The 19,129-nt window shown below is 36.5% G+C and overlaps 1 protein-coding gene across 1 annotated transcript in view; it reads right to left on the bottom strand.

The window, feature by feature from the left end:
* The window catches only part of SLC25A21 (solute carrier family 25 member 21), a 221,158-nt gene that overhangs the window by 68,713 nt on the left and 133,316 nt on the right, over positions 1–19,129 (bottom strand). The gene's annotated exons all lie outside the window — the stretch shown is intronic.

Raw genomic sequence — 19,129 nt, forward strand, 5'->3', positions numbered from 1 at the left:
TGTACAGTCATAACGTAGACATCAATGATATCTGAATTACTATATGGTATAGATTTATTGTACCGTACCATATCAAATTAGAATGCTTAAATCCATCCACTTCCATCAATAGAAAGAGCAGCTTAGAAAATACATTAGAATCTCATGTTTTAACTTTATAAGAGAAACTTCTATAGGAATTTCTATATCTATTTTTAATCCTGAACAATAAATATCACAACAAGGTATTAAGTTTTCAGAAGTTCTCTACGTCTACAACACATCTCATCTCTTCATAATTTCAACAGGCATCTTGAATATGTCTTAAAGTCTTTTTTTTAGGCTCAAAGGCACTCTGATCACCACTGTGTTCAACATCCTTCAGCAAATGCTGTTTCCCTCCCTACCACAGGACTATATGTGTGCACAAGTGTAGCTTCCCTAAAATATGCTGTGGAAATATGATATGACTTTAGGAATTAATTATCTTTTAAGGAATGTGTGAAGTGAGAAAGGTTCAATTTATGCATCACTGTTATAAATTATGTCTGAAGAATAAGAATGATCAGAAAAGTAACATGTTTCCTGATCTGGTCATAAAATGGCCTCCAAGAAGCCTGCAAACTTCCTGCCCAGGTCAGGACTGTGCACTAAGAAGCACTTCAGCTGCTTCATTTCTTGTCATTCTGTCACTGCCCTGAGAGCTATGAATTTATGCTGTTTCAATGAATATCTTGAAGAAGCTCTTCTGTGTAGATGATACGGACAATTGCAAACATTGATCAAATAGTACTTGCTGCCTCCAAAAGTAGAAAATTTCTCTAAAAATGAATCCCAAAATATATGAAGTGTCAATGGGTATATATTGAATAAACATAGGCTAAAAAGTGTGAAAAACCCTACCCCTGTACCTAGATGGTGTCTAGATATGAAAGTGCCTAGAACTGCTCATTAACATATAGACTAAATAGTGCTATGAATATGAAATACAATTCTGAAAAATGCAGAGGAGCAAATCAGTTTCCACTATTCTCCCTTAATAAATGTAAAAAAATTAAACCATTTTCTAAAAAAACCCAAAAACAACAAGCCAGCTGATCTATTTATATTTATGTAGCTAAATCAAGACCCACTTTCCAAAACTCTACTATAAATCCATCCTTTTTAGCAGAAACAAGACCTCATCAGAATTTTAAGAAGCTTTAAGAAAAAAAAAAAAGTCACTGTTAAAAACATCTACCAGTTGTTTCAACTATAAAACCAGAAGATCTAGGAAGTCCATATACCATCTGAATGATTTTATACATACGTACGTACACATACACACTCCTTGTCTTCCCTCTAATTATAAGAAATAAAAAGAATAAAGACTTATAGGAAGAAACAATGAATGTAGCACAAATTCACATCTTAAAATTTGTTGTTCTTGTTGTTATACACTTGCATATTACTTAACAAAATATAAATCAGTAGGCTGACATATGCTGTAGAGTTTAGATACCAATTTAACACCTCTACATAAAGTTAGAGAGAAGAATTTATTATTTCTAAAAAGAGTAGACAAAAGTCTTTGAGGATTAATTTCATGCTGTGGGTTAAATTTCACTCTCACGATAGGCCAACTATTGCCTGGGGCACTACAGATAATGAACCTGCCAAGGGATTAGCAAGGAAACACTTGTGTTATTATAAATTGTGTACACTTCCCTTTCTAACCAACTTCATCCTTCATGACATTAACAAATTACACTCTGTCCATGTTTCAATATAATGCGAGGCTGTGAATGACCCTGGACCATTAGATAAGATCTTCTCAAGGCATACATAGCTATTAAATATGATTGAAAGATCCAGACCTCTTGAAGTGAGAACATAAGATTTGTTCTCAAAGATCTTTCCAAGAAGCAGAGAAACATTTGTATGTAAAATCTGTTGAGAGTATCAGCTGATATAGTGTAAAATTGCTTATGGAGAACTGCACAGAAATTAAGCGCAACACTGAAGCAGAGAGAATCTAGGGGTAATTAATCTACCATAAATAACTATGGAAAGATGCTTATTACTTGGTATCAGTGTATACATTGGATTTACTAAAAAACTACAATGCAATTTATCATATCTATTTTATTTTCAGTAATGATTTTATGCCTCAGTTAAAGGCATACATGATCAGTTAGAATAACTGATGGAAATCTAGATGCTTTGTGTATTTGATTCTTTTCTCCTTTCTTTCCTTGCAAAACTTCATACTTCTGCTCTTTTTCCTGTAGAAAACAGGTCAGGTTCTAGACAATTCATGTTCAGCTTGACTGGCATCCACAGTGAAACTGCATAACATTACAATGTTAAAGTAGAAATCTGGCATCATGAACTGGATCCTGAACAATATTTACACACTTCTATAAAAATAAAATGGCAAGAATGGAAAGAAAGAGGTCTAGTCTCTGAAACTTCTCTTGTTGACCTGAATTGGCTTAGGACATCATTCCCAGAGTTCTAGAGATGGTAGTACTACTGCCAATGATTCCTAAAGGGAGGCAGACTTGAGGAAAAACAAACAAACAAACAAACAAACAAAAAACAAGCAGGGTTCTAGCATTGTAACTTTCCTTCTGCCGATTTCAGAGCATTTGAACAGAACAACAGACAGCATTTTTCTGTACTCGTTTTGCTTTCTCACCCCTTGGAAGCCAAAGCTGCCTTTGAGACAAACCATCTCCAGGGTGTGGCACCACATCGCTTCTTATCACCACAAATTAATCATTTGTGTTAAATTGCTCTGTGATTTATTTCTTGTGGCGGATTGTCAAAGGCATGGGCAGTGCTGCCTTTTATTCCTCTTGTCAAATGGTCTGGGCAGGACCCCTAGCTATTACTCCCTTAAACACTCTGAGAGAGCATGATCTGAGAGGGATCCTGGATCCAAAAAGTGTGAGTTTATTATGTTGGAAAAGTTTTGTCTATTCACCCTCAAACATGAGACCAGTGAGCTCTGCTCTATTGCTGTGGTTTTGGTCTGCTGCTCTTTGGGGAACAGCCTGCACCCGCCTCTCCCAGCCTCCATGAATCACTCTGAGCTCTGCCAGATGATTCGGACCAGCTGCATGGCTGCAATTGTTCTCACGTGACCAAAACAGAGAGAAATTTTGCAATTGTTCTCTTACCATGTATCAGCATGACTTTCTTATACTGCTTCGGCAATAGTTGCTACATTTTCCTCAGCTTTCTAACAGGACAGGAAGTAATACTGTTGTTTTAGGAAGCTGATAATACAGAGTAATAAATGTCTCAGTTTTCAGAACTTGCCATTCTGAGTCCTTGGCAATGTGTAACACTTGGCAGCTGAGCTTGCTCTGCACCCAAGTGGGAACAGGCCTACTAAAGTGGCAACTAGACATTATCATAAAGGAATACTTGGATAGTGTAAAGAATCTTGTGGCAGCTCAAAAAACACTCCATCTTTTTTCCAGGATTTGAGGTGTTACAGACTGGACTGCTAGGATTCAGGTGACCTTCTCTGGGAAGACAGAAATGTGCCATTAACATTTTGTACTTTCCGCTCAGGATATGATTTGGTGAATGGTTCTGCTAATGGCAAAGCCAACTGAAGAAGTTCTTATCTCCATCATTGTTTGTTGTCAGACTTTCTGTTTTACTGACGCAAACAATGAGATCATGCAGCCGAGCAAAAACTTTGCGTTATTTTTCATCATGAACTGCTTTTGGGTGCCTACATACAATTCACACCAAAATTAACATAGTTTTGCTTTAAATACTTTCATTTTTACTGATGCAGTCTGTTCTGTTTTATACCAGAGTATTTCATAGATACTCAGCATAGAATGTGATCTCAGCAAGTGCTATGTTTGTAGTAGAAAGTGATGCCTTCATCTAAAGAAGTTGAAAGAAAAGAGAGCAAGCAAAGACTGCATTCAAGTGAAGGGGAGACAAACTCGGAGGAATAAAGTGGGAGTTGAACAAGGCAAAGAATGAGAGACAGTACAGGTGAGATACATGTGGACAGATTTGAAGGAAAAAAAATAAAGCGAGCCACTGGTGGTGAATGGAAAAAGAGACAGAATGTTAGAGTTAGAAACTGAAAAGAAGGTTAGGGAGAAATGGGAGGTTGGCAGCAGAAGTAGATGGGAACACAGGAAGACTGAAATTATCTGGGCCTCAAGAGTCTGCAAGAATTTGTGCACATGCCTTATGATGCATTCCTTAAACAAAAATCTTTTCAGCATTTTCATTGAAGGGAATTGTTTCATAAAAAATATATGTTTTCTACCTCTCTGTGCTTGTTTTTGGAACTGGCAAGCTTTTCTTGTGAAAATTCTTAGAAAAAATGTCACCTTCAAACATCTTCACAAAATATACGTTTTGGTTATAAAAATGTGCAAGAAGACATTTATTTTTTGAGGCCCCTTCCTCATTAAATCCTCAGGATAAATTAGAGTCTGCAAATGAATCAGCTTGCATTAGCAACAAACATGCTGAAGTTGGTGTATAACATGCAGAAGAAATTAAATATTGTCATGCGGCCCATGTCACTAAAGAGACACATTATTATGGATTGTGCAAGTTGTAGTTTCCTGAAAGCTAATGACTTTAAATTCAGACATATTAAGTTCACTTAGAATGTAATAGTACTGCGTATTTCTCAGTTGCTTTTTATTACAATAACAAATCTTAAGTCAGCTTAAAACAATTTTATGCTACGCTTCTAATCATAGAATAATATACATTCTACTTTGCATAAAATAATCTATATATGTTCACATCTGTTGCATATTACTTGTTGCCTCTTTGTCCCTTTCCCTGAAGGGAGCTTCTTGTTTTGGCAACATTAGTGTCTTTACTTCTGGCTAGCTCTTGATTTATAAAGGAATAATTGCAAAAATAACGTAAATTTACTTCTAATTTTGATATTTCCACTTCCTCTTCACTGGCTAAGAGTTGTTACTCTTAGCATAAGGAGGAGGATTTTAAAGAAAATCCTACTAACAAATGGAGCGAGAGAAAAAAAAGATCCACCTGATTGATAACACCACCTGCTTTTATTACCTGTTTGTACTAAAGAAAAGGGATAAGAACCATCATCTTTGAAAGAGATTTGCCAAGTAGTTGTTAACAGACTAACTGATATCTTGGTCCACTTTTTGCCATTTATGAACTTCCTACTAATATATGGCAGATACAGGTGAGATCTGTTGGGAAATGCTTCCAGCAGACAGCCAAGTGGCAAAGATTTTCAGTATTAATTTCATTATTATGAGTACCCAGTGATACTGATATCTACCCGAAAAGGCACTCTAATGTAAAGAACATATTGAATTTTAAACAACTTTTACAATCCATAAACACTAAAAGCAGTAACTAAAAAGAAAAGGAACAGAAAAGTTAATTATCAGTAATCAAAATAAATTATTTAATCTTATGTGCAGTACTAGTAATAATAATCAGCCTAAACTTTTTTTTTTTTTTGTCAGATTTGTTCAAATTTACTGTTAGCCTAATCTGCAAAAGAGAAGAGCTAGGCACTGCTTGACAAGCTGAATTAATGTGTCTATCAGCATTAAGCCAATACTACACAGTGACATCTCTCTAGTAGATCACTTGCCTTTGAGACTAATGCGTCTTCACTTACTACTTCACCACTCTTTGGCTAAGTTCTGAAATGCAGGCAGACACAAATTGCCTTGACTTCAAAATAATTTAAATCCTGCTATAACACAGATCTGAAAACAGTGAGCAAGGTCTCGTCAAAATGCAAAATCAGCAGTGTCAGGAGGCAGAGCTTGCTGTCTGCAATCTGATCCTTCCACACACCATAATCTCCATTTTATTTTGCCTAATGAGGTAGGAGTTAAAGCAGTTGACCTGATCAAATTCAGATGGCAGCCCTAAAGGATGAGCCCCCTGCTGCACTCTTGTCCCGACACCCTTTGTTACCTCCAAGTGAGCTGAGACCAGGCTGTGAACCATGTAAATAGGAGGTTTCCAGGTTAATGAAAAGCTGCAACACCGTTCTAAACCGGGACTGAAGGTTATGCCTTTCTAATCCAAAGAAACTTTCATGAACCTCAGTAATAAAGTTTAACGAATGCTGGCCATTTTGAACCTTGCAAATAGAGACTGGACAAAAGGTAATAGCTTCCTTATAAAATTCCCCCTCTCTATAGTTACTGCTCAGGACATATAATTAAAGCGACATTAATTTATTTGCTTATGACAAAATCAAATATATAAATTAAAAAAGGAAGTATTCAGAAAAGGCAGTTAATGTTTCTTATGAATTGATGTTTTTATTAGGTGATGGCATGTTTGCCGTTTCATTTCATTACTTATCGGCCAAAGAGTTTCTTTCAACACCAAATCAGAATCTACATGCTACAATCATGTGACACATTCAACTACAGTCCATGTGTCCCAGCTGCTGACACAGATAAATCTTTAAAGGTGGGCAAGGCATAAAAGTGTTCTACATTATTTTTCAGCATGTGTTGTAATGGCACCTTTTACACAAATGCTATAACTGGTTTCACCAGTTTCACTTCTGCTCATTACTTTAAAGACAAAATCCCATGTTTGGTGGTAATGTCTCTGGTGTCTACATACAACCATGGAGAGTCAAGGCATATGAATTTCAGTTTACTGGTTGCACAGCTTTTTATTCAACTTTGGGTATGAGGGGGAGGGCAATCTCAGACGCTGTAAAAAGATCATGTAGATTAATTAACTGGATAAGATATGCAAAAGAATGCCTCATTTAATCTCTGGAGTTTCATTAATATGTTGGAATACATTTCCTGGTTCAGGATGTCTGATTTGTTTTAGCATGTAAAGGATTCCATATTATGAAAACATGCATTTTAACACATACAGAAAACATTAAACTGGATATCGAGAAAATGATGCCTCTATGGATGAAAAATATATGTATAATTTATGGTAACATAGTTTAACTCTACTGAAAATTTATTTTAATGTATCTGTCTTGAAGAAAAGTGTGACAGACTTTACATTTGTCATTTTGGACTTACCTCCTGGGTGGCTATTCATTTGTTACTTAGTATGAATTATTTTTTTTGTGTGTGTTTAGATTTCACTGGATTGTATTTTTAGCCCCTTTTTCCTTTCCTCAACTTAGGCAGTCACAGCACCACTTTTCCTACATACCAGTAATCAGTTCTGAAGCCATTCATCAGGATTTCAGAAGCTGCTCTTGAAAAATTAGATACATGTGCTCAGTATAAATGAGAATGCAATGATTTATGACACAGGTCATTCTGAAAACTCACGAGTTCTTCTCCCGTGACACACTAGAAATCACAACTATTACTATTGGGCTGTAATCTGTGTATTATACAGCTTTTGGGTGGTGTGTGATGTCTAATTCATTTTTAATGTGTCACATTTTTCCTGGCTGATTTTTGAAAACAAGATTTACAGTTGTTTAGAGTTTGACTAGAACTGTAAACTGCCGGTTTAGTTAATACTTTTTAAAGTGGATTGATTAAACTACCGGCCTGTTTGCACTCAGTGTTTGAGCTATGAAGGCAGTGTTGTGTTAACTTTAACTACAGCAGTCAGCAGTTCTGTAAATCATGTGTTATGCATCTTCTGAGTGAAAAACCTGGATGGTCAATCTGACTGGCAGAAGAGAAATTCTATTCCTGGGTTCTTTTCATCTCCCTTTACAAAAGGGAGATGAGGAAATCACAACAGAACAAGAGCCTTTCCCAAATTCCATGGTCTCAGTCACGTACTGGTGAGAGGATCTTAGCAAGTGGGTCAAAGCAGGTTCCTGACCTTACATCTGAAAAGGCCTCAGCATTTTGCATTTGCTGCAGAGTTCTTAGTCAGCTCCTGCTCATCCCTCTGTTGGTGATACGAGAGCAACAAGTCAGCACTGGCTGATCAGTACCAATTTACCCAGTGGCAGTGGTTTGAAATTACAGATACTGAGATTTGCCATGACACTCAAAACAGCCAACAAGACAGTGGGGTTATTTTCTGCTTTATAGTTGGTGCAACTTCTAACCGCTGGCTAAGGGTAACCTGATAGAAGATATCAGCTAATTTGTTTCCAGTGTAGACACAGACATGGTTATGTGACACACTACTACCCATACAGCTATAAACGTTCAAGCAAATAGCATCTCTGCTGCTGCCAGTGTGAGAACTAAGCAATATCTAGAAATTCCTATTTAATGGGACAAGGGGAGGATACTTAGGCCTACCCCAGACAACCCAGTGGCACAGAAGAGTTCTGTGTTCATACAGAGTCAGAATCTTGCCCAAACTCCTGTCACTATGCACAGCCTGTTCTGTACGCTAAAGCAAAACTATTGCATACATTTTAAGTGCTTAAGAATGACTCATCTTGTTTAATTTCAGTCATCATTCATTTAAACACCCAATTTACATCAGTCACATAGGCTCCCTGCAAAATCAGTGGAGAGACTAGCACATCCATCACCAAATCCTAAACTGTGTATGAAGGACAGATGGAATGAAATGTCCTACATAATTGTTCTTCTCTTTCCCTTGACTATAGATGGAGCTCTCTACCTTTGGTACACTGCCCATATTCTAGCAAGTATCCTAGAAGAAGGGGCACACACTTGTCAATAGTTTGCTTTATTAGGTGACTGGTTTTCTTTTCCTTTATTTTATTTTTAAATCAACAGATACTTCACATGAAGGCACAAACAACTTTTCATAGTAGAGAACGAGTCACTTAAACTTGCCAGCAGACTATTAACAAGTGCCCCTGTTTTCTGCACAGATTCTCATAATTACGTCCTCAGGGAAGAGCAATCTGGCATTTAGCAGGTGTCTGAATATTTTGTGTAGGTCACCACAGGAGCACTAATGGTGAACTTTGGATAGGAGGCTCCCTTTGGTTTCCAAGATTACAGTGTCTGGGAAGGTTGTATTCTCTGGATGTGTGATGTAATTCAGAATCTGAAGGATGCCGAGGAAAGGTGGAAAAGGTCTAGAATAGAGACAAGGAATAAAGGAGGTTCAAAGATGTCAGTTCCAATACCTCAGTGTCTTGAGGAGCCACAAACATGTGCATGAACAGGAAGTTAGTATAAATCCATAAGCTTGACATATAACCACCGGACTTGTCTGCAATCTAAAATATCATGCAAAAGAGATAAAATAAAGCGCTCACTGAAAAAAAAAGCAACTAAGTCAGTCTCCAGTGTGTATTTCACACTGCTTAAATCTGGAAAAGCACCTATAAAATTGCAAAAAACTTTGCTCACTAAAATTTGAAAACAAGTATATTCATTCAATTAAAAATTGATATCAGAATCACCTGAATCTTGCAAATGCACAAGAGACAAACATAAAAACAGAGAATAAACACATTTCAATGTCTTGGACAATGACACTATGAATGATACTATCTGTTGCTGTTAACTGTAATCATGGCTATAGCTAGTACTGATGTACCAAGAAGGCTCTAGTTTCTGTGCTTCTATTATGGAAGGGATATTACGTTCATGAAATGCACAAAGGAGAGAAATCAGGGGCAGAAGCCTGTTGTTTTGTATGTGTGCTAGCACATGGAGAATGAAGTCAGGTAGTAGCACAAGACATCCCCTACAGGGATGATAATATTTCAGGGCACCCTGACAGGTCCTAGTGGTTATGATGTGAGGTGTGGCTTGCATATGGAATGCCTGAAAGATGCATTCAAATGTGAGTAAAAAAGTATTTCTCAGTGAACTGCATGAGCAAGTGCTTCGTGGCTGCTAGGGGCTCACCTTGTGCTTGATCAAGGAGATTGTCATTTTGTAATAGCTTTGGATTAGAGGTCAGAAAAATTATCTCCATCTGTAAAACAGTTTAAAAAATATTTTTGACTTTAGCAGCCCTTTATTTAAAGATGAAGAACAGTAATATTTATTAGCTACAAATGAAAATCAGTTGCAGGAGAGAAAAAGAAACGATTTTAGATTCTGCATGAAGGAAAAGATTTGTTGGCAGATCAGAGCAGAATACTGTAAAATGAAAAGAGGGAGAAATAGGAGTCAGGATTTAAATTGTTAAGGTTCAAGAAAATATATATTAAGCATAACATAAATTAATTTGGATTCAGAAAGTCTGCAGAAATAACATAGGAATTAAAAATAATGCCAGGGGAAGAATTTACATTACTAGACACATGAGGTTTTATCTAGATTATGTCTTATCTTAGTTTCCAACTTTAATTACCATCTTATCTATGAATAACTGATTCAGTAGTAGTAACTTTTAGCAAAAGATCAAATTAAATAGGCTGTTAGAAGCCTTTTCAGGCATCTCCCACATGCCTGTGTTATGCACACACAGCTTTGCTCAGACTTACAGCTACTGTTTTAAAAGATAAACTCTTCTGTAAGCAAACATAGGAAGACTGTGTTTCCACTCAAATGAAATTAACTGCAGAAGATGGCAGGATCCCTAAGCCAGGAAACTTCTGTAAGCTTGGGCAGAGTGGATTTACCTTTCATAAATTCCTGTAACAGTGATAAATGCAGAAGGTAGAACTATGTTCTATGATGTTTCATCTACACTGCACAGCCCTACTGTCTCTATTTCAATCACATCTCTCTAAGTTGGGTGGGATAATTACTTTTTCAACAACACTTCTAGATACATTACTTACTGTACCATGCTGATTAAATACTTGAATGATCTCACTTCAAAATGCCAAGGGAATATCTATTAAAGTGTTGAACACCTTATCCAAGACATTCTTGATCTAGTAAGACAAATCAAGTTTACTTCTCTTAATCATGGAGTCTTTCACCACAGCTTAAGAAAAGGTAAAAAGCTATCATTAGGGCAAACACCGATCATCACTGACAACTATGAGATATGCTGACTTAAAATCTACATGGAGCTATTAATCTCAGCACTATGACAGCATGTCATGACTTAGACAGGGTTAAGAATCTACCACAAGATATCTTTTACATCAGGTTTAAAGAACCTATGACAGAGACTCCAAAGACAAAATGTCATCTTAGGAAAAACTTGGAAATTGGACTCAAGATTGTTCTTATTATTGATGGACTTTAGTATCTGAACTTGTAGCTCTGATAGGTAAAAGGCTAAATAACTTCCCTATCACAGAACAACAAACATTTCTGAGCAAATGTCAAGGTTGAGAGCTAATCTCACCAACACCATTCACAGAGAGGAGAGAAGAGAATCTTCTCGCAAGAGAAGATCCAGGGACATATTACTTTGTAAGCAAAGTAGCATGATGACCTGAAACACCAAGAAAAGGAAAAAGGCAGTTCTGGAAGCATACAAAGATAGCTTTATGCCTCTAGAGTCAGCTGGCTGTATGAGCTTTCTTTTTCCTTTGACAATCCCAGTGCAGCTGAGTAACATGATCATAATGAGTGGAAGCTTAAAAATCAGCCTGAGGCTGGAAAAGTCTCCACAAACTTGGAAGATTCAGAGCTTGACTATTAGTGTAAGCAAGAGCACTCACTTTTGACTGTAGGTCTATGGATGAGCTACCCACGAAATAGGCACTACACCGTCGCTCTTCTGCTTGTCTTTTGTTTTCTTGGTATAATGTGTAGCAAGATTTGATCTGGGATCATTTCAGTCTTAAGTAAAGAGCAACAGTTTACTGAGTATATGCTTATACTTCGAGTGATCTCTGATTTTTGGGGTTAAGATCACCAAAAGTGGAATATTTGCTAAGCACTCATAAGGTAAATTTGCTAGGTACTTACAACAAGAAGTAGGTGTGACCATGGAAAATAAGAATCAGACTTTCAAAAACTCAAATGTTGTTTAAAGCCAGATAGCTGAAGCCAGAGAGGAGACATTTAAAGACGTGGCAAAAGCTGTAAGAAATACCATCCTGAATGGCTGAACAAAAACAATATGTGAGGAACAAAAAAACTGCATACTTTTTTCCTTGTGCTTTAATTAAATGAGATCGATGGAAAAACCTCAGGAGTAGCAGTAATATGAACAATGCTACTGACAGAACAATGGATGTGCCAGCATAGCCAGAGCACTGGGCATTTTCCAAGTACCACAAAGACAGGAGATGCAGGAATACATTGTGGACACTGCTAAGACTTAAAAAAAAATTCTATACCTTGAGTGTGCAAATTCTGCACCTGCAGTATAAATATACATGAGGCAATGATTATAAACATGACTCTATTTGACACAGATAAATTTTTTTTCTATTTTAAATTCCTTTGAGGAACAAAAAATGTGCCCTTCTATCTTGTTATTTTGATCAAAGGAAGCTGTAGCTGTAGGAGAAATGAGAAGCAGGATATTAGTAGCTGCAGCACTTGTACTGGGATCTGGCAGATAGACCTTAAAGACCTTGGTTTCTTACACAGTGCAGTTGAACAGTTGCGCAAGTGAACATGCTGGAAGAATGTCTTAGAGCTCATGCTTCTAGTATTTCCTGGAAGAATTACTAAGGCTTGAATAAAGAATTACACCACCGAGACTCAGGTGAAGACACTGTGTAGTTTTTGGAAAGGTCAAGTCTGAATCTGACCAGGGGAGGAAGAATTTGAACAGGTTCTCTCCCTTCTTAGTTCTGTGTTATGAGGCAACTGGCTATTTAGATGAGAGCTTAATCTGTTGATTCTATTCTGAAATTAAGTTTCTTCACTGATGCTTAAAATGTTTCATTGATGAACATTTAATTTATATTTATTTCAGAAATTATATATTTCCTAAGTGCCTTTGAAGATTTTCATTGACTGTCAGAATTAGCACCTGAGTACTCAGAGATCCCAGCCCATCATACTTCACTTCAATGACCATGAAAATGAGGACAAATGGATCAAACTATGGTGAGCTTCTGTTTAACTACATGACGGAAACCAGCACAGCTGGAGGCAATTCTTAGCAAATTGATCAAAATTCCTTTACCTTAACTCCAGCTTAACTAATAAATAGACTTACATAATTTTCTGTAATCAATCTAAATGTATTTGCAAAATTAGTGAAACTGTTGATCTTGAAATGTTCACTAAAAATTAAGCACATGAATTTGAAAACCTTATATAGTTTATCTTTCTGCCAAACTGAAAAAGAATAACAGTTTATAACAAAATCTTATTAACTAAGTAAACTTTGTAGAAGGTACATGTTCATCATTCCTTTTCCTTGTAACAGAATTGTTTTGTTCGTGTTTCACAGCCCCCCTTCTAACATCCAGTATAACTTTTGAGGTTTGTACTCTGTTCTCTTATTTAAAGATATTTTTGGTGTCACTGTCTGGAAACACATTGAAAATCTGAACTGATTGCATGCACGTTGATGCTCTTTTTCTAAAAGCACTCTTCATCCAACAGCCATTTTCTTAGATGCACAAGTTTTTTTTAAGAGCTTTTTCAAATATTCTGTGATCAAGACAATCTTGAGTTCCCTTTGATCATAATAGGCACTGGTAAAATTTAATGATAATGCACTTTTTTTTTTTTTTTTTTTAAATACAATTGATCTGCCTTTCACCTTTTCCTTGATTATTTCTGCAGTTGCAGACCATCAAAATCTGAAAGTGATAGAAATATCTTATTTGCTAAAATAAACGAATATACTGAACTCTTTTTTTTTTTTTTTTTTTTTCCCTTCTAAAAGCCCATATTGCAGTCCCTCCTAAGGGACAAAAAATAACAAGAAAAAGATGGAGTTTGAACTCAAAGCAAACATAAAAGCTTTCTTAGAAAAAATCAATTACACACCCCAATTTGTTTTACCAGCAGCCAAAGGAAAACCTGGCTAGCATGTCTCAGGATCCAAACACCTTGGATCTACGTTTCACCAAATTTTACATTATGGCTATTTCTAAGAAGCAAACTAACAATTAGAGACACCTGTTAAAAGTGCCTGTGCTCTGTTCACACTTCATGTAGTATCTTAAAGTGACAGCATATTAAAATGTCAATGCAATCCTTTTACATTACACAAGTATTTATAACAACAGAAAATGCAATTAAATTCTCTGCTCCTAAGTACTTGTATTCAACTTGGTTAGTAGACAAGAAAAGTATTTAAATACACTGGATTGCAAGAGAAAACTATTGAAAATAAATGCTAAAATAATACAAAAGACATGGCCAGACAAAATTCAATACCTAGATTAATGCACTCTGCTTTATGTACTGGTTAAGCACATATTTTTTCCATAGAAAAAAGAATTTAGAGTCAATTTAGAAAAAAATTCAAAAAAAGTATAGAAGTTTACATTTATGAAAAAATGATTTCTTACAAAATTTGTCATAAACATCCATGTCATGAGGTCATGCCTACACAGATGGTCAGAGCAGAACATCTAAAATCCTCCAGCTCTATTTAAATGCTCAGAAAAGTGTGAAGGGTGCCATGCTGTCCTCTGATAACTCAATGGGGAAAGGTAAAATTAGGCTTTAAAAATGTTTAATATTTTCTAAACAACTTGAAGTCATGGATGTATAGAACATATCACCATGAAATTACAGAAGATCTCTTTTGTCCCACCGAATCATCTACCAATACCAGATGTATATAACACTATTCTGAGCCACAGGACTGTGAGGAATAGATTTGAAAATACTGTTATTTTGCAGATAACAAAATAGACTCTTTCTAAAGGCTTCTGGCTATTCACACTGATTGAAATATGGTGCAACTGCACAAATTATGTCCTTCAAGAGCACCTGTGAGTTGCCCTAGTGCTGCACAAGTTTTATGATTTGTCACTCTGGACTGAAGTTTACATTATCCTTAAGCAATGTGAATAAGTGGGAGGAAGGACTGTGGATCAAGCTTTTCAAAGCTGTTTCTTGTAGTTCCATTACAGTCAGGCAAGCCAAGAACAGTGGAACTGTGTTAGCCCCAGCACACATAACACAAGTTTGGGAGTTGTTCTAATTGATGCTGAATTCCTATTAGTCACAAGGGTCTGTCCTGGCAGCCACAAAAAGCTGGAGTATAAAAGACATTCTGACTATTGACTTCTTTCCAGAATTACCAATTCCCATATAAGAGTTTGTGAAAAACAGGTGAAGTAGAGTCATTAATCCACCTCTATACCACCTAAGGATTTCTGTTCCATTAGGAAATTTTTCCAGTGCCAAAATCTCCCTCAAGGACCCTTGAGCAGTCAGAATAACATAAAAAGACAAGACTATTACTTTGTCCTCTCTTTTCAACATCTCTAAATACTTCTTGTATATATATTTCAATAAAGGCTGCAAAGTAAGTAAAAAGGGCATCATTAGTATATCTAACTAATCTCAAAATAATAATAAATCTCACTGCTGAACTGTGTTTAGACTTTTGATTTATGCAATTTAACAAATATTATCTGTTTATTTAATCAGGGAATGGTTTTGTGATATGGCAGCTTCTGTAGCAGAGTGACCTGAAGATATTCTCTAGCCTGATCTAGTGATTGGTTGAAAATAGATGATCTTTACAGTCCTTGTCAACCCAGGCCATTCTATGATTCTATCATATGATTCTGTTATTTGGCACTATTAACCTGGTTTCACAAGTGTGATTTTCTCTGGAAATTATCTTGTTGCAAATGGACAAAATGCATACAAGCATCATCTTTCTTTTGTTACTTTATTTTATAATTTACCAAGCAAATCAAACACTAGCTTGAAAGGGACTGGCTGAGTCAATGAATTCAGTCCCTGTTATTACAGGCAGCTATGTTACGTTAGCTCTTGTATGCAGCATATGCCCACTCTGTCACTTGTCCCAAGAAAATTACTAAGCTCCACTGTAAGCACAGTTCAGTAGTATACCATACTTATTTCTATACCCAGGTTTGCTTCCTAGGCAGGACAGGCCGTGCACTGTGGTTATTCACATTTTTCAGTAGAGTTGATTGAAAAACTCACACCAATGTCTGGGGAGAGATCTCAGTTTACTTCCTTCCTTGTTCCTCTCTGCAACTATACTTATTCTCTTTTTGTCCTTGTTGAAATAATTTTTAGTTAAGTTAGAGAGCTGAATCAGCTGAATGCAGGGCTGGTGCAAAGGCTTGTGAGGCTCCTCATAGTAGTCATGAGCTATAATCTGCAGAAGCTAGAACATGAAATTTCAAACTTAATTACATGTTTTACAAAGTCAACAGCTTCTTGTAACATGTAGTCATTTCTTATGGCAAAAGCTTCAAGTGACTATTGTAAAATTGTGCAACTTTATTAACAGGCAACTTCAAGAATCTTCTATTCATTCAGATTTGGCAACTATTTAGACATATGATTTAAGTATTCCAAAATGATTAATAAGAACTCTGAAGAACAGGAATTTATTCCCAATTTAAATGATTTGAAGCCTCTCACTTAAGCTGTTTCATAAACAGTTGAACTATCTAAGAATTCACATAAGAAAAACAAGAAAAAAGGGAGATTTCACCGTAAGTTCCTTCTCTCCTTTTCTTGTGTGGCTCTGCTCCTTCCTCTGTGGTAATTCTAGTACTCACTAACACTTCTATAATAAGCTGATTCGATAAGAAATTCATCAAAAAACAGTACAGTAAGTTTGTCTTCTCCTATCATGGTGTGTTGCACAGCTCCAGGAGAAACTACAATAACATCTACAGGTTGCACAAGGAGTGTTGCTGACATGGGAGGAGAAATGTATCCTGTTCTTTAGCAACAATCCACTGTAAATTTGGCATTTCTCATCTAATGAAATTGAATTCCAAATTTCAGCATATTCCTCAATTTCATGAGGTGTATACTGTAGTGCTATGGTACATGAACTACTTAAGAATAGAATTGTCAGCTGTTTCAGTTCTTAGGTATGTCAAATTGCTCAGACAATAAAACAATTCAGAAAAAGAAAAAAGAATAAGAAGAAAATATATGAGAAGGAAAATGATGCATTTAAAAATTCACCTTCCAGGGACTAAATTAGGAAAGTCTTTTACCTATCTAACATTCATGCCTTAATTTTATTCCTCTTGTAGTGAAACTCAAATTATGCCTTAGGAGGAACAACAGCTGCTTTCATCTTGAGTTTTGTATTCTAAGGAAAGATACAACGTTATGTGTTAACAGAAAAAAATGGCAATGAAAATAAAGTTCTTAACTTGGAGATGTACTAAATAAATGTGTAGGCATCTTTGATTAAGATGCAGTTTTGCACCTCAACCGAGCTGGTCTAATGGTTATCTAGTGGCTGCATACATTTTTTATGGATTAATTTTCTGACAAGTCAATAAGCTGAATCAACTTTTCCTGAAGTTTTGTGTTTTCTACGTCTGATTAAGGGAAACAGTAAGGATGTAGCACATACAGAAGTGAAGGGAGCTTGGCAGCTCATGGTTCCCCAGCCATGAGTAGGACTGACTTCTTAATCTACAGATCACCCTTTCACCAGATTAAATGCAACATTACACTATAACAGTAGAGTACGCATGCATTGTTTCATGCATACCGTTAGCATACAGTTTGGTGATTGCCACTGACAATCTATGTGGTTTGCTCCCTTTTCTGCCCTGGTATTGCCTGTTATACAAGAACCATTTCAGAAAACAAAGCTAGCAAAAAAAAAAGAAAGAAAGAAAAAAGGTAATTAATTGATCGATTTTCCACTGAGCTGTCAAAGCATGGGAATGTAAGTGTCAAGGGGAAAAACACGATTCTAAAATAATTGAGCTTAAACCTTTGTGAAATCATATTTTCAAATGAAATATGCCCTTCCTCAGTTCTTTCCAGGTACAAAAAGAAATGTCCAAAACACTTTTCTACTTTTTTTTTTTTGCTTTCCTAATTTGTATTTCACTTTAGCAATTTCAGAACTACTAAATCAAAGCTTTCTAGTTTGTGGCTGACTTACTCAGGGAAACTGTCATGAGACAGTAGAGGTGGCTGTTAGGAAGACTTTCTGCTATCTGCAGGCACTTTTCCCATTCCAGAGGCACTTTTTTCATCCTTTTTTCTCCACTGAACTGTCTCTGCCACATGTCTGACTCCTGAGTTGAGCTGATTCAGCACACTGATATGCTAAAGAAAGAAGCATCCAACTTGCATTCTGGGAGAAACCAACGTGATCCAAATTGCTGCAGATAAAGTTAAAAACTAGACAGATGCTAGATGGATAGTACCACATGCACAACTTGCAAATCTACCCGCCTTATCACAGTTACAGACATTGAAGCACATTGTACATATGGGCACCTGCAGCCCTTTCTAAGCACTCCATTGCAGACATGCACATGGCAGCCAGCACACGGGACTGTTGCATCTGCTTTTGTCACTGCTTCAAATGCATGGGAATAGATAAAGGTGAGGGGATGGCAGAACCTTTTGTAATTACCAGCAGTTAGTACTGCTGCAGATCAGCAGTCTGCACTACCTATCAGGGACCAGGGACCAGCCAGGCCACAGACACTGAGGCCCAGCTGCTGGCTCTGTGCTCTGCCCTGTGTGTGACTCCGGCTGTAAAAGTACAGTCTGACCCTCTGTCTTCTCGCCAAGGAATCATCAAATCACTACAGCTTCACAGCAGTTAAGAACTTGAAAATATTTCCTTCTGCCCCTCCTCCCCCCCTTTTTTTTTCCTCCTGAGAAATAAATTCAAACGACAGCTCTTTTGTGCCAAGATTATTTTGGAGATGGTATTTTCCTTCATCCTACTCAACATCAAGACTTTTTTCTCAAAATCCCCTACAGACCCAGAATATACAATGATGCATCTGCTTGTAAAAACATACAAAAAGCATAGTTCATAATGATATTATCTCTCTTTTTTTATTTATAGATTCATTTGGCACATATCAGCCTAATGCAGTTATTTTAAGGACATACTTAAATACAGTATCAATGGCCAACTTCTCTGACAAAATTTTTGGCATTGCTACAGTTACACTGTGCTTCCAACACACAGACACTTCTATTCTCTTGTATACATATTCTATAAAAGCTAGTGCAAATACGAGTAAGAAAAAATGAAACATGAAGAGGCAGAAAATTGCTTTTAAGCTTATTATAATTGAAGATGTTAAATGGGGGTTTTCCATACTTCAGTTACCTCCCACTCAGTCCAATTCATGACTAAATAATAACAGTAGTAGTAAACATAACTATTTTTTTAAATACAAAGTAATTCTTTGCTTCTTTTATTTTAGGTTTGTTCCATCCGTGGTTAG

The sequence above is a fragment of the Lagopus muta genome, chromosome 6 (genome assembly GCF_023343835.1).
Source record: "Lagopus muta isolate bLagMut1 chromosome 6, bLagMut1 primary, whole genome shotgun sequence".
NCBI lineage: Eukaryota > Metazoa > Chordata > Aves > Galliformes > Phasianidae > Lagopus > Lagopus muta.